The sequence below is a fragment of the Eumetopias jubatus genome, unplaced genomic scaffold, assembly GCF_037043125.1.
Source record: "Eumetopias jubatus isolate StellerSeaLion01/CBP00866 unplaced genomic scaffold, mEumJub1_p1.0 scaffold_15, whole genome shotgun sequence".
Taxonomy (NCBI): Eukaryota; Metazoa; Chordata; class Mammalia; order Carnivora; family Otariidae; genus Eumetopias; species Eumetopias jubatus.
In genome coordinates, this window is record NW_028274821.1 from 9139232 (window position 1) to 9152966 (window position 13735).

Below are 13735 nucleotides of genomic sequence, written 5' to 3' on the forward strand. Positions count from 1 at the left end.
TGGCAACTAAAAAGGATACCATATTATTATGTCATTTATATCTCAAAGGAAAGGAAACACATCGGTCCTGGGGAGGGGAATGGGGTGATGGGAGCCCGCTTTGCGGTGGTAAGAAAGCACCAGCTATGTGACACGGAGAGGTAAAAGCAATTTTGAAAAGGCGGGGGGGGACGCGGGCGCCTGGGTGGCTCAGTCGTTAAGCGTCTGCCTTCAGCTCAGGTCACGATCCCAGGGTCCCGGGATCGAGTCCCGCATCCGGCTCCCTGCTCAGCGGGAAGCCTGCTTCTCCCTCTCCCACTCCCCCTGCTTGTGTTCCCTCTCTCGTTGTCTCTCTCTCTCTGTTGAAAAATAAATAAAATCTTTTTAAAAAAAAGGGGGGGACAGCCTGTGAAATCTAAAGTGGGGACATGAAAGCTCTGTTTATGGAGAAGCAAAAAATCATTATTCCAGTGTGGGAAGGCATGCCCCCACATACCCCTTAATGGCCTTCAAAAAAAAAAAAAAGTCGTTTGGCACAGGGCGCCCTGTAAAACAGGGTGTTTTTAAACCAAATGGAAGGACATGCAAATGTTACTAACAGCAGGCTGGGGCTTGATGGGTACCGCCGGCTGGGATTTATTGAAACGGCTACAAAAGAGCTCAGCCTCATAACAGGTTAAAAATAATTCTGAACGTAATGGCACCAAAATAACCCCTGGCCGTGTTTTCCTTGGCTACTTCTCCAACCTGGTACATGAAGGTCAGTGAGATCACAGGTGATTCTGTTTTCTTTCCCTCACTCTTCTGTAGTTCTCGTTACGCTTTTACGATGCGAAAAATGCCTCCCAAAAAGCTATTTTCAACTTTGCATTAAAAGAAAAAAAAAAGCAAAGCTCCAAGGGTTTTTGGGTGCGGTTTATAAAAATGCAGTAAGATACAACTAATAGAACAATCATCAAATTTGTGTAATAAGATAAAATGGTGGCAAATAAAGCCCCTAAACTGGGTTTATTATTTCTCTTGCAAAATACGTATTTATGACAGGGAATCCCCTGCAATGTTGACACTGTGGTCTGCTGGACTCCACAGTATCTTCCTATGCCTTCCAGTAACATCCCATGATATTAGCGTAATGATTTTTTTTTTTAAGATTTTATTTATTCATTTGAGAGAGTGGAAGAGGGAGCACAAGCAGGGGGAGGCAGAGCAGGGAGCCCGATGTGGGACTCCATCCCAGGACCCTGGGATCATGACCTGAGCCAAAGGCAGATGCTTAACCATCTGAGCCACCTAGGCCTCCCTGTTTTTTTTAAATTAACATGAATGCAAATGGATTTGGTCTTGATAATTTGGGTGGGAGGGGGAGACTTGTTATGTGTCAATGAACAAAATGGATCCCTTGGCACCTGTTAGGCACACTGCTTGATAGTATGCAGGAGATTCAAAAAAATGAAGGGGTGGATTTCTTCTTGATGACTAAGTGCTAGAAAATTCTTGGTCTTGTTCTGTACAGAATGGCGGAAGTCCCCAGCTACCTGCATGGGGCAGGTAACTCCATACGGCAGGTAGGTGCTCCCACAGTGGGCACCACCCATTTTGGTTTCCCATCCATCGTGTCCTATCAGCACACGGACTCAGTTCAACTCTCTAAATGCTGCCAACAATCAGATCGTCCCAAACACTGGATCATGAACTGAGGCCACCAACATGCCATAGGACCCTGTGTCAAAACTGCATTTTCAAGACAAAGACTTCCTGAGAACAAGGAGGAATCTCTCACCCATGTGCCTCCGAGTTTTAGAGCTGAGTCTCAGAGTTGGAATCAGACCAGGGTAAATCCACATAGTTCTCTCCAGGGTCACGAAAGGCCAGTGCAGGAAAGACGGGGCCATGTACTCTTCCTCACCCCCATCCCTCCCGGGAAGGTGAAAGGACCCATCCAAGATGTCACAGCAAAATGATGACAGATCCGGAACCAGAGAGACCCCTGACATCCTGATGCCTGAGGCCCTGCTTCTTCCCACTAAGTTATCAGAGACAACTTGGAAGAGAGGAATAGGTCCACTGGCAACCTCGATAAAGTTTTGAAGACATCATTTTAAATAATCTTTAGGACATCTTTAGAAAATATTCCATACAAGGTCCAAGGGAAGGATATTTTAGAGAACAGCATCCTGCATTAGGAATATGTTTTCTACACAGGACTCTGAGCAGTGTGACCTTAAATATTGTATTTCAGTAGGAGTAGCAGAATCAGCTTTGCCTGGAGCAAAGTTCCATGGTCCCATCTACAATTTTTTTCATGAATTCTGACAATCTAACATTCTCTAATAGAAAATAAGAAAGAAGCCCTATAAAAGTATACAAGTATTCGGCCTTCTGCTGGAAACAACATTCTCTATTGGGTACTTTCTTGTACAAAACTCAAACATGAAAACCCAGCTAATTTAGTGCTTTCTTTTTGTCTTTTAAATTCGGAGTTAGATTAGATGTATTCATCTGGCTTTTGCCAAAAAAGAAAGAAAAAGTTTGACCTGGAAGGCAGTTGTGAAAACTATGGCCATTTGCAAGGAACAGCAAGGTTGGAACAGTGAAGCAGCGATTATACTTCTGGGTGCATATTTAAGTGATCTTCATCACTGTGCTCTGAAATTAGACCAGTGCCTGCAAATTCTTGAGAAGCTCAAGAGCACTTCTGTCAGAACTGCATGCCTTTAGAATTCTTTTAAGTAAGCAATCTTTCCATGAAGACACAGATCACTGGCATCGAATGGGAAAGAATGCCGACAATGTCTACCTTGACCCGCACGAGTCAAAAAGCACAGGATTCACGGACTCTGCCAAAAGGACACAGACCACGACCAAACCTCCCCCGAACCCTGGTTCTGGCTGGTATGCTCGCTTCGGCACAAGTTTTTATGGAGTGCTCACTATGTGAGGGGCACTCCGGTGCTGGCCTACGGCAGTGCACCTGGCAGGCTAGGGCACTAGCTTTCGTGCACGATGGCAAGGGCCATGCAGAAAACTGCCATAGGTCACAGGACAGATCCTGGCCGGGCCTGGTGATTTCAGCTAGTGTGGTCAGGAGGGATCTCTCTGGAATGAGACCATCAGGGGAAGGAGGCAGCCACGGGAAGGAGCCTTCCTGGAAGTGCAGAGGACCCGAAAGACAGCCCAGTGTGACAACCTCCCTGAGAGCAAGGGGAGAAGTTGAGGCCAGATGGCCCTGTGTCACAGACCACGTTGAAGTGGTTTTTTTTTTTTTTTTTTTTTTAAGAGAGCGAGCGAGAATGAGAGCATGAGCAGGGGGGAGAGGCAGAGGGAGAGGGAGAGGCAGACTCCCCGCTGAGCAGGGAGCCTGATGCAGGGCTCGATCCCAGGACCCTGGGATCATGACCTGAGCCTAAGGCAGATGCTTAACCGACTGAGCCACCCAGGGGCCAGAAGTGTTTGAGTTTAACTGCACTTATAATAGGAGGCTGCTGGAGGGTTTTATGTGGTGGGGGTGGAGGTGAGGTGGGGGGTAGGGGGCAGTGGTGGGGGCATGCCGGGGAGTGGGAGTAGTGGGTAGGGGGTGACAGGGAGTTGGTATTTGCTTTGGAAAGTTCACCCACTGACCTCTCTGGGTGGCCACCTGAACTGTTATGAACAAGAGAAAAAGTCATCCTCCACAACGCCAGGAATCTGCAAATATCACATTCTGCAGCACCGAACTCCCTGCATCTCCTTTTCTTTACTCAGAGGTAGAGGATGTGCTGTGCTGTATTTCTCCTGCATGGGGGGCTAGGAGCACGGGTGTGGCTGTCAGAGAGGCTCCGGTCTCCCAGTGGCAGCAGGAGGTGAACTCTATCGCCTTCCCCTTGTGGAGGGGAAGCTGCCCTTCTCTCCTGTGGGAGTCCTGCGACTGGGGGAGGGAAAATCCTAAGTAACGTCCCCAGAGGCAGGACACTGAAACTCTCGCAGAAAGCAGGACTCACGTTGCTTAAACTCTGCTCATTTCTTGAACAGTTCAAGCTGTACAAGTTAGAGCATCTCACAATCTATTTTAATCTCTATTAATTCCCATCTGTGTACACTAGGAGACCTGCTCTTGACAAGCTCTTTAAGGTGGCTAAGTGTGCACTATTATCTCTAATAGCATCTCTCAAATCTGGCTCTTAATTGCACTAATAAGGCGGGCCCCGCTCCGACGGTAAGGAACAGAAACTTGCCAATTAACACCGCGTTCTCCGGTCCGAGCACAGTGCGGCTCAGCCTCCTCCACGTTCGAGAAATGGGTGTCGAGTTGAATCTGCTTTTAAACAGCCTCCACGCATGGACCCACTAACAGGAAAACAGAGGGCGATCATTCTTAAAACCAGAGTACAAAGCAAAAGTCATAGCAGCTTCACATGGTTTTGGAGGTTGTGGAAAGGACCCTGCAATTCAAAGGTAATACAACTCACTCAGCCTGGGAGGCCCAGGACCCCATCCTCAGCTGGTGGCAGGGCCAGGACCCACAGGACCCGGTTCCCGACAGCTGGCCCCCGAGCTCTTCCTGAAGACATGGAGGATTAAGTAGAAGAATGTAGGACGAGAGCTGATAGGTGAGTATGTATAGGCTGGGGGCTTGAGGAGAATAGGCCAGTCCCACCACATATTCAGCAAGCGAACATCTCCTTCTCCTTAATTCCATTGATGAGTGGGGACAGGTGCCTTCATATCTACCCCTTTCCCGTCACCCCAAACCCTGTATTCAAGACACACAATGGAAATATTTTTCCCCCCTCTTTTACTATCACTTATCACATTTACTCTGACACAGCCAGTTTGTTTTTGGAGTCCTTCTTATATGAGCCAGGTTAAATGTTACACATTTAAACCTCAGAAAACTCTACAAAGTACATGCTATTATTTCCCCCCACTTTATAGCAAAAGCTACAAGAGGTTGTACTCGGCACCCAGGGTTACAGGCTAATTATAATTAAAGCTGGGCTTTGAACCCCAGGTCTCAGATTCCAAGGCTTACATTTTTTACCACAATCCTAAGCTACCCAGGTACACAGCCACCTAAGTCATAGTTCTGACACCCACCCAGATGACACCCACCCAGATGTGGACACAGTGATGGTAAAATCATCCTGCCCTGCCTCTAACTTCCCGACCGGCACCCCTCCCTCACCTCCACCATGAATGACATCATTTCTAAATGTATACCTGTATCAAAACATCACATCGTACACCTTAAATATATATACTTTTTTACCTGTCAAGGATAAACAAAAATTTTCTTTTAAAAAGATTTTCTTCCTGCAGCTTTACCGATTAAAGAAAAAAAAAAAAGTATGGGACAGAAACCAAATCTTGATTCAAAAAAGCAGACATATTTCTAAAACCATCTATTTCTCTGCAGGAGTTGGCTCCACATAAAGATAAGGCGAACTTCCTTGGGCTTGTAAATATTGGTAAGCCTGATCCAATTTCCCATGGTTACTTTCCGTGCCTGAGTTACATTTCCGAGCTGAATCCCTGTTTCAAAGGACAGAACTCGAAACCAGAAATTCCATGCATCACAGTCTTAAAAATTGAGCAAAACAAGTCTCTCCTGCTTCTCAACCTTTAATATTTATTTCAGTTGGCCCTCGGAGGACTGTTTCTTCTACTGAACTTACCCTACTGAATTCTGACAAAAGGGAACACACCAAGGTCCAATCGCTGTGAAAACAATCTAGCCAGTGGATTTAAGAATAAAATAACAATTGTAGAAAAGTTACCAAAATTTGTTTACTACTGTCAGATATTTCCCCAAACAACTCAAACTCTTGCCACATATCAGTTCAGTACTTCCTTCCTAAAGTACTGAAGAACACGAATTTGGCAAAACCCAAATCTATTTTCTAGGTCCTTAGCTCTCCCTTGTGTATAAAAACGGAAATGCAGCTTGCTAGAAATTTTGCCCCAGTAGATCGGATGACCCAATTTTAAAAGCTAAAAATGCCATTTGATAAAAGAAAAAAAAAAATCAATGTTTATGTCTTATAGCAAAAAGCAAAGAAAGATTATTTAAAGTGACAAAACAAAAGCAGCAAAATATTAAAGGCATTCTGCACATTATACTTTTGATGAAGAATCGTGAAAACCAAAACCAACCAACCAATCTTGTCAGTGTAAGATATTTTAGGAGAAAGGGACGTTTCACAGAATCACAGATGTTCTCAGCTGGGATTACAGCGAGGAGTTTCCAGCCCCCATCTCTGATTTCAGGCTGGATTGTACTGAATCCAGCCCAAACACAGGAGACACCTCTTCAGATGGGTGACAAGATAGTTTGCTATTTCTCATTGTGTATTTCAGCATAATTTCAAATATTGTGTTTGAGATACCAATTTCTTTAAACTTTCTTGGTACTTTTTCCAGTTCTTTGTGACTACCTCTCCATGGATGTCTCTGCCTCTTTCCCATGTAGGTTTTGGCACAGGCTTCTGGTGATGGAAAACCAACCAGGGGATCTTATCCTGCTATTTGCATCCTGGTGTTATGTAGCTTTTTAAGATGCCCCCAGGTAAATTCCCTTGAGAAGTGTCGCATTTTACTTACTGATTACCCCCACTACTGTATGGTTTAAGACTCTCTTACTGTTTCCTCTACTTCGAGCTCTGGGAAGGAGAATCTCCCCAAATCCTTTGAGTGGTCAGGAGACAGGACCAGGAGGTTGCCACTTGGGCACAGAAATTGTGGGGAGCTTGGGCTCTTACCTGGTTAACAGACTAGTTGAGGAAAAAGAGGGTACTCTCTGGGCTGCCCTTCCTCGAGGTCCCTCTCAAAATCCTAAACCTTCTCAAATCAGCTGCATCTATCCCTAGATTCAAAGATGGGAGGAAACGAGTCTTACCACCTTCACTTCGGCACCTTGGTTTGGGGCCCAACTGCAAAAACAGAGATAACTGCCTTCATCACCAGAAGCTTCTACAGGATACCTAAAAAAGCATCCCCCTCTTCATGTAGGAGGACCACACAGCGAGACACCAGTGAATAAGAAGGACCTTTCCAAATTACAGTTTTGAGATGTCCGCATCCATCGTGACACAAAAGCGTACTCTTCAAAGTTCGTTCGGCAATTAAATATTATACAGAACACATAATTTAGTTTGCATTCCAATTATCTTCCAGTGCTGTAGGGTATAAATCACTCACTCGGCAATTAAATACGTTCTGCGGTGTCACTAAATGTTTTAAGGGAGGGAAGGATTCTAAAGTTGGCAGAAGGACCAAAGGAACAGGAAGAAGAGAAAAAGCAAGTACTCCAGAATTCACCCTTAGCCCAGCTTTTAGCTTTGCAATCCCCCCGATTTTATGGAGCCCCTTGCCCCCGATAATGATTACAATACTGGAGACATCCCAGACAGTGCACATGTGGTTGGAGCTAAACAGAAAAACCTGTCCCCCTGGACTCATCAGACGGCTGCCAATTTAGGCTGACGGAATGCCTGCTCTCACACATAAAGACACAAAGATATTTTTCCAAGAAATTATCCACACCAGCCAATTATTGTGTATGTGCAAACACACACACACACACACACACACACACGGTATGTGGTGGAGCACGGTTATCACCTTGAGTTCACCATGGGAAAAGCTCTGAAATGCTCATGGATATCATCTTTTTATTTTAAAAACTACATTCATACTCTCTTTTACACTTTCTAAAGGCACCATCCCCTGTTCAGGGGGGCCCCCCACTGCCTTCAGAAGGATTAGGATAAAGTTGGTATGCAAAAAGGAAAAAAAAACACCAAATGATACCAGTGCTTTCCAAAAACGGATTTGTGAGCCCACCACCATCAGACAAGCAGTCTAAATCAGGATTTGTGGAGGGAGAGAGGAGTTTCCTCAATTTCAAAGGCTCTTTGCAGTCGACAGCGATGCCTGGGCGACAGAACTGCCATAAGCCACAGGGCTGGACCCTACGACCGGGCCACATGTGTACAGGAAGTTACTCCATATATGTGACAGGAAGGCGGGGCCGAGTGCCTTCTTTCTTGGTGGGAGTAAGGAGGGAGAGAGGTAAGAGGTCAGGCCTGAGGATATTGCCACCTGTTGTATAATCAAGAATTTGTCTGGTCTTTGTCCTTGGTTGCTGGCACAGAACTTCTAAAGCCCTTGGAATTTCCTGAGTGGTGGCGGTGTCTTTGTGATGCTAACAAGGTGACCAGGGAGGGCCCCTAGAGGGCTTCAGGATGGGGGCTGTCACCAGAAGGACCAACCACTTGATGGGATGGTTGGGCTGTGGAGCCAGGCGGACCTGGGAGGAGTGGGCGGCTGGAGGGGGAGTCTAATCACCCAGCTGATGATTTTACTTTATTTATTTTTTTCCAGTGGATGATTTTAATCATTTGTGCCTACACGGTAATGAGCCCTGGATAAAAACTCGGGACACTGAAGCTCACTGGTGCTTCCTGGTTGGTGAAAGGGACCGACGTGTCAGGAGGGTGATTCGAGGAGGAGAGGACAAGAAGGGGTCTCTGTCTGCCTCTTAGACCCCACCCTGCGCATCTCTTCATTTGCTGGTCCTTCTGACTGTAATAAAACTGTAACCACAAGCAGAGCTTTTCTGAGTTCCACTAATCATCACAGCAAATTACTGAACCTGAGGGGGTCATGAGAAGCCCTGAATTGATAGCCCGTCAGTCAGCAAAGCAGGTGGCCTGGGGGCCCCCAGAGTGCGGCCGGTGGGTGAAATAAGCACCGTTTTGTTGGGGCCTGAGCCCTTTAACTTGTGGGGTCTGTACCAACTCTGGGTAGTTAGCGCCAGAAGTGAACCCAGTTGGGGTTAAAATGGAATACTTGCCCGTGAGGGTCCAGTGGTGCATTTGGGGGGGGTGGTGGTTGCAAGAAGCTAGAGGAATGAGACCCTAAAAGTGCCCAGAGGTAGACTTTCTGTGAAGCTAATAAAGTGCAAACTTCAGGACTTTCACCTGATACGCTCCTTCTAAGGCTCTTGGAGGGTCCCCCACGATATGTTCATATGGCTAGATACAATGTGCCAAAGCTAGACATTTTCGTCTTGCTTGTGTTAAAAAGCTCCCTCACCGGGGCACCTGGGTGTTGAGTCATTAAGCATCTGCCTTCAGCTCAGGTCATGATCCCAGGGTCCTGGGATTGAGCCCCGCATCTGCATCCGTCTCCCTGCTCATCGGGGAGTCGGCTTTTCCCACTCCCTCTGCGCCCCCCCTTGTTCACGTGCACTCTCTCTCTCTCTAATAGATAAATAAAATCTTTATCAAAAAAAAAAGCAAAAAACAAAACAAACCCCCCCCAAAACCTCCCTCACCCACCCAGCCATCAGATTCTAGAAACTTCAGTCTTGACAACCCCCTGGTGGTGACTCTGCCATTGTTGAGCAACGGGGCTAGACTCTCTTGCGTGGTCTCACACAGCGTGAAGAAAGCAGCCAAGACTTTGCAGATCCTCAAGCAGGGCACAGAAGAGCTGGGACGCAACGACAGCACCAGAGGGCCCTGGGGTCCTCATGAGACTTCAGAAAAGCTGCCAACTGGAGGAGCCAGAACCCCAGACTTCAACAGCACAAACCATGGAAATCTCCCAGGGAATGAGATGGGACCAGATGCATGCTGAGACCTCCAGGGACAGGCAGACCGGTAGCCCTGCGCTGAGCCCAGCAGCGACCCACAGGACAGGGGGAGAACCAGGGCACCAGCCCCCGAGGCCACGATGAAACCCTAGCTCCTACCATTATCCAGATGCCACTTGGGAAGGAAGATGGGACAGCAGGCCCCAGGAGAGGAGAGAAACAGCCCATGGGGTACTTGAATGCTGCCCTGACTACCCCAAAAAGATAAGTTAACTCGAGACTGGCCAACACCAAAGAAACCGAAGTTTCCCTCAATGGAAAACAGGGATTTCAGAATAACTTTAAAAAACTTTTTTTTTTTAATTAAGCTGTGTTTGAAATTGTGATCCTTCTCATTTAAAACAACATTACGAATTACAGAAAAATTTCAAAATCTTCCAACGAAACAGATGGTCTAAAGGTCACTGTGGGAATTTTTAGCATAATACGATTCTAAAATAAAACCTGTTTGTGATAAAACCGTAATACAATGTTCAGAGAACAGAGAAAAGTGGCCATATCACTTAAATTTAGCCTAAGTGTTCTGGGGTGGAGACTGCTAGCTAGTCACCAGAACCTTATTTTCCTGGGCTGACGGCCAGACCGCATTCCCTGGTCTCCCTTACGACCAGCGTGGCTGCACCACCGAGCTCTAGCCCATGGACCGTGAGCGGCAGTGATAACGGAACCAGGGCAGGCCTGGCCCGTCCGAACCCCACGCCCGCCACTCTGTGCTGTCTTCCCCACTTCCAGCTCGCTGGGAAACTGATGAAGAAGCTGGCAGAGGCTCCATCAGCCTGGGCTCTGGAATGGCCACGTGGAGAGCCAAGGCCACCACCAACCAGAAACACTCACCTTGGGCTTTTATGTGGTCAAGAAAATTCTACTCGTGAGTAGGGCATGTTTAGGTCCAGCCGTTGCAGCCGTGAACGTGACGCTAGGACATACTCTTCCACATCCATCTGGTGCTAATTCAATGTGGCAGCCAATGAGCGCTTCCTATTTGCACACGGAATTCCTAAGTTCTAACAAGATCCACCTTCCCCGGTACTAGGAAAGCGGGCGTGTGGGCAACTACCAAGAAATGGCAGGAAACTGCATTCCGAGCTGGGACCGAGGAACGAGCATGGATGTGTGAGGGCTCAGAGGAAGTTCGACTGCGCTCTATTTGTGAAGGTGTCACAGATGCGGTGGCAATGGAGCTGGGCCTTGAAGGATGAGAAAGGTTCAGCAGAAGGAGGAGGGGTGGGGAAGTGCATTCCGGACTGACCACAAGTCCTCAGGTTTGATCCAGTGGGATGTGATGCGAAACACAGAAGAAAACAGGGTTCTGTTCACCCCAGGAAGCAGAAGCAAGGCCAGCGAGGGACAGTGACAGGGAAAAGAGGAATCTGTTCAAAGCGGGGAGGAACTAACAATCAGGGCTGACCACAAATTGGAGGCGCTCTGCAGACAAAAAGGCAGCGTGTCTCCTTGAGGGATGGCCAGCCTCTTGGCACGGGGGCTGCGGAGACTGTGGTGTGGGCACGGGATGGGGAGCTGCTCCATTCAGCTGCCTTCCAGCTCTGGGATTCTATGCATCGCCGAGGCCTCTGCCAAGCAGGCTTTGTACAACATTGCCAGGAGAAAAGAAGAATTATTTTAGCCCCGTCTCAGCATTTCTTACACGACAGGCTTTGCCATATTCCCTTTCAAGGCTGGGTTGGCCGGGTCTATGCAACACACTCAATCATAAGCCAGTAGAGAACATCTCTTCATGTCCAGGCTCGTGAAAACCCCTTGAATATAATGTTATTATCCAAAAAGCTTGCTAGGCTGCTATTGAACAGGACTGCTGCTGGCGAACAAGAAAAACAAAAGACAGTAAGCATCTATTTTGAATGCTTAGGCCATGTCCTGACTGAGGGTCCCGGCTGACTGAGTCACTAGCTCCTTCCAAATGCAGACAGACCATTTTCAAAAGAATGGATCACAAAAAGAGGTACTACAATAGAGCTGTGCTGAGAACACTTCTGTCCTTCCCAGGTGTCTCTGTATCTCACAGGACACCTCGGCATGAACATTCTATTATACTATAAATGCAAATTTCACAGTGTTGTTTTGAAAAACAAACTAGTTTTCCATTTTTAGACGTGTATGTTAGAGGTCAAAGAGTGTCTACTGGATCACTAGGAAGAGAAAGGCTATCCCAACATTATGGTCAACGAGTCAATGTCTACTTTCCTCTTAAAAGTTACAATTTCATTTTGCAAACATTCCTTGGGTCCCTACTATGTGCTAGGCACTGCTATTCATTAGTGACAGACACTGAAGGAAAAAGAACAAATGAGGTATTCTAAACCTGAAAACTTTCTAAGATCCGTGTTATTTTTCTTTTTTCTTTTTAATAAAGATTTTATTTATTTATTTGACAGAGAGAGCGAGAGAGCACAAGCAGGGGGAATAGTAGAGGGAGAGGGAGAAGCAGATGCCCCACGAAGCAGGGAGCCCGATGCAGGGCTTGATCCCAGGACCCCAGGATCACGACCTGAGCTGAAGGCAGACGCTTAACCATCTGAGCCACGCAGGCGCCCCTCCATGTTATTTTTCTTAAAAGCGTTTCCCAATGGTTATTTTAAAAATGGTGAGTTCAGCCACAGTCTTGCCTAAAAGACAAGGTGATTTTGCTTGTAATATCTGCAGATTCTACTTATAAAGATTGACTTTCCATGTTGGCCTGGATGGTTGTATCATCTGCTGTATAGGACTCCAGGTACTCAGTTTATTGCTTAAATAAAAGAGAAAGGGAGAATTTTCCTGAGCTCAGAAATGATTATTAAACAAACACAAAACTCTTCACATTACAGAATGAATCTTAATTATACAGCTACAACCTCACAACTGGGAAACAAAAGAAATTCATAAAACCATGCTCTGGGGCCACGGGGATATTTGGATATGAGAGTAAGACAGTCGCACAGAGGAAGTTAGATTTCACATGCCATTGTTCAGCCATAAATATGAGCAATGCTCTTCTTTTCTCAGTCTTTTCAAAATTCAGGTCACGTCTCTCTCATCATAGAGCATCCTGAGTAAATCACATCTCAAGTGGTGCCAAGATCTATCTGCCTTTGATAACCGATCTCAAAATCCTTCCCGTTGCCTTTCTACCCACCTACCTACTTATGTGCTGGGTCCTAAAGCCATGTTTCACAAAGCTTGGGAATGGCATTCCCTTTCGATAAAATGAACAACTCACAACAACAGCTTCTATTTTGTTTGGTTTTCAACCCAACGGAGCTGACTATTTCCAGTGCACATTTACTGGTCCTGCCTGGAACGAGGGTCCCAGATTGCTGTCACCACCGGTACTAAGTCTGCTCCCAGTGAGGAAAAGTGGGGCAAAACCTTCAAATGCAAGATTCCCACCGGCCGTGGCATTCAAGCACGTCACTCCTAGGGGCATTGCGATATTTCTATGCTCCCCATGCAAACATTCTGAGATTTCATTCCCCAGTCAAGAGGAGAAATCAACATTTTCCAAAGTTGGGGGGGGACCCCAAACTACAGAATAACATTTCCAAACTTCGGTAACCCCAGTCTGTGCTTGCGATGGACAGATCACAGTAGCCAAAACTGGGCACACAAATGCTCCAGCACTCACAAATTCTTATTTCTAGCCAGCTGTGTGATCCTGCAGTCACTGAACCTCTCTGGGCCACAACTGCTTTGTCCCTAAATCCAAGAGAATACAAAGACACCTTCCAGCTCTAATTTCTTTGGGTCTAGGAAAAAACAATGCAGCTAGAAAATACTACTGTCTCAACTCTCTCTGCAGGCCTTGGAAAACTAAAACTCCAATTCAAGACCAGGACATTGAGGGGGAACAATTAAAAAGATCTCTCAGGTCCCCTTGCACATTTTGATCCTAACTCCGACAGTGAGGCATGACCAGGCAATTGGTCATAAAACATCAGCGGGCCTCATTGCTTCCAATGGCCAATTCTGCTCTCACAAGACATTCCTCCTTATATATCAAGGCCATGCCTTGAAATGCAAAGAGGCCATGGCAACAGCCAAGCGACCTTCCCTGTGTTCAAGAGCCCCTTCTGCTTTCGCTGGCCACTGGTCCCTGGGCTCCCGATTGCGCAAGAACAGGAGCAT

General features: G+C 46.6%; 1 protein-coding gene across 4 annotated transcripts in view; it reads right to left on the minus strand.

Moving 5' to 3' along the window:
• SMARCA2 (SWI/SNF related BAF chromatin remodeling complex subunit ATPase 2) overlaps window positions 1-13735 on the minus strand; it is a 169616-nt gene that overhangs the window by 51087 nt on the left and 104794 nt on the right. The gene's annotated exons all lie outside the window — the stretch shown is intronic.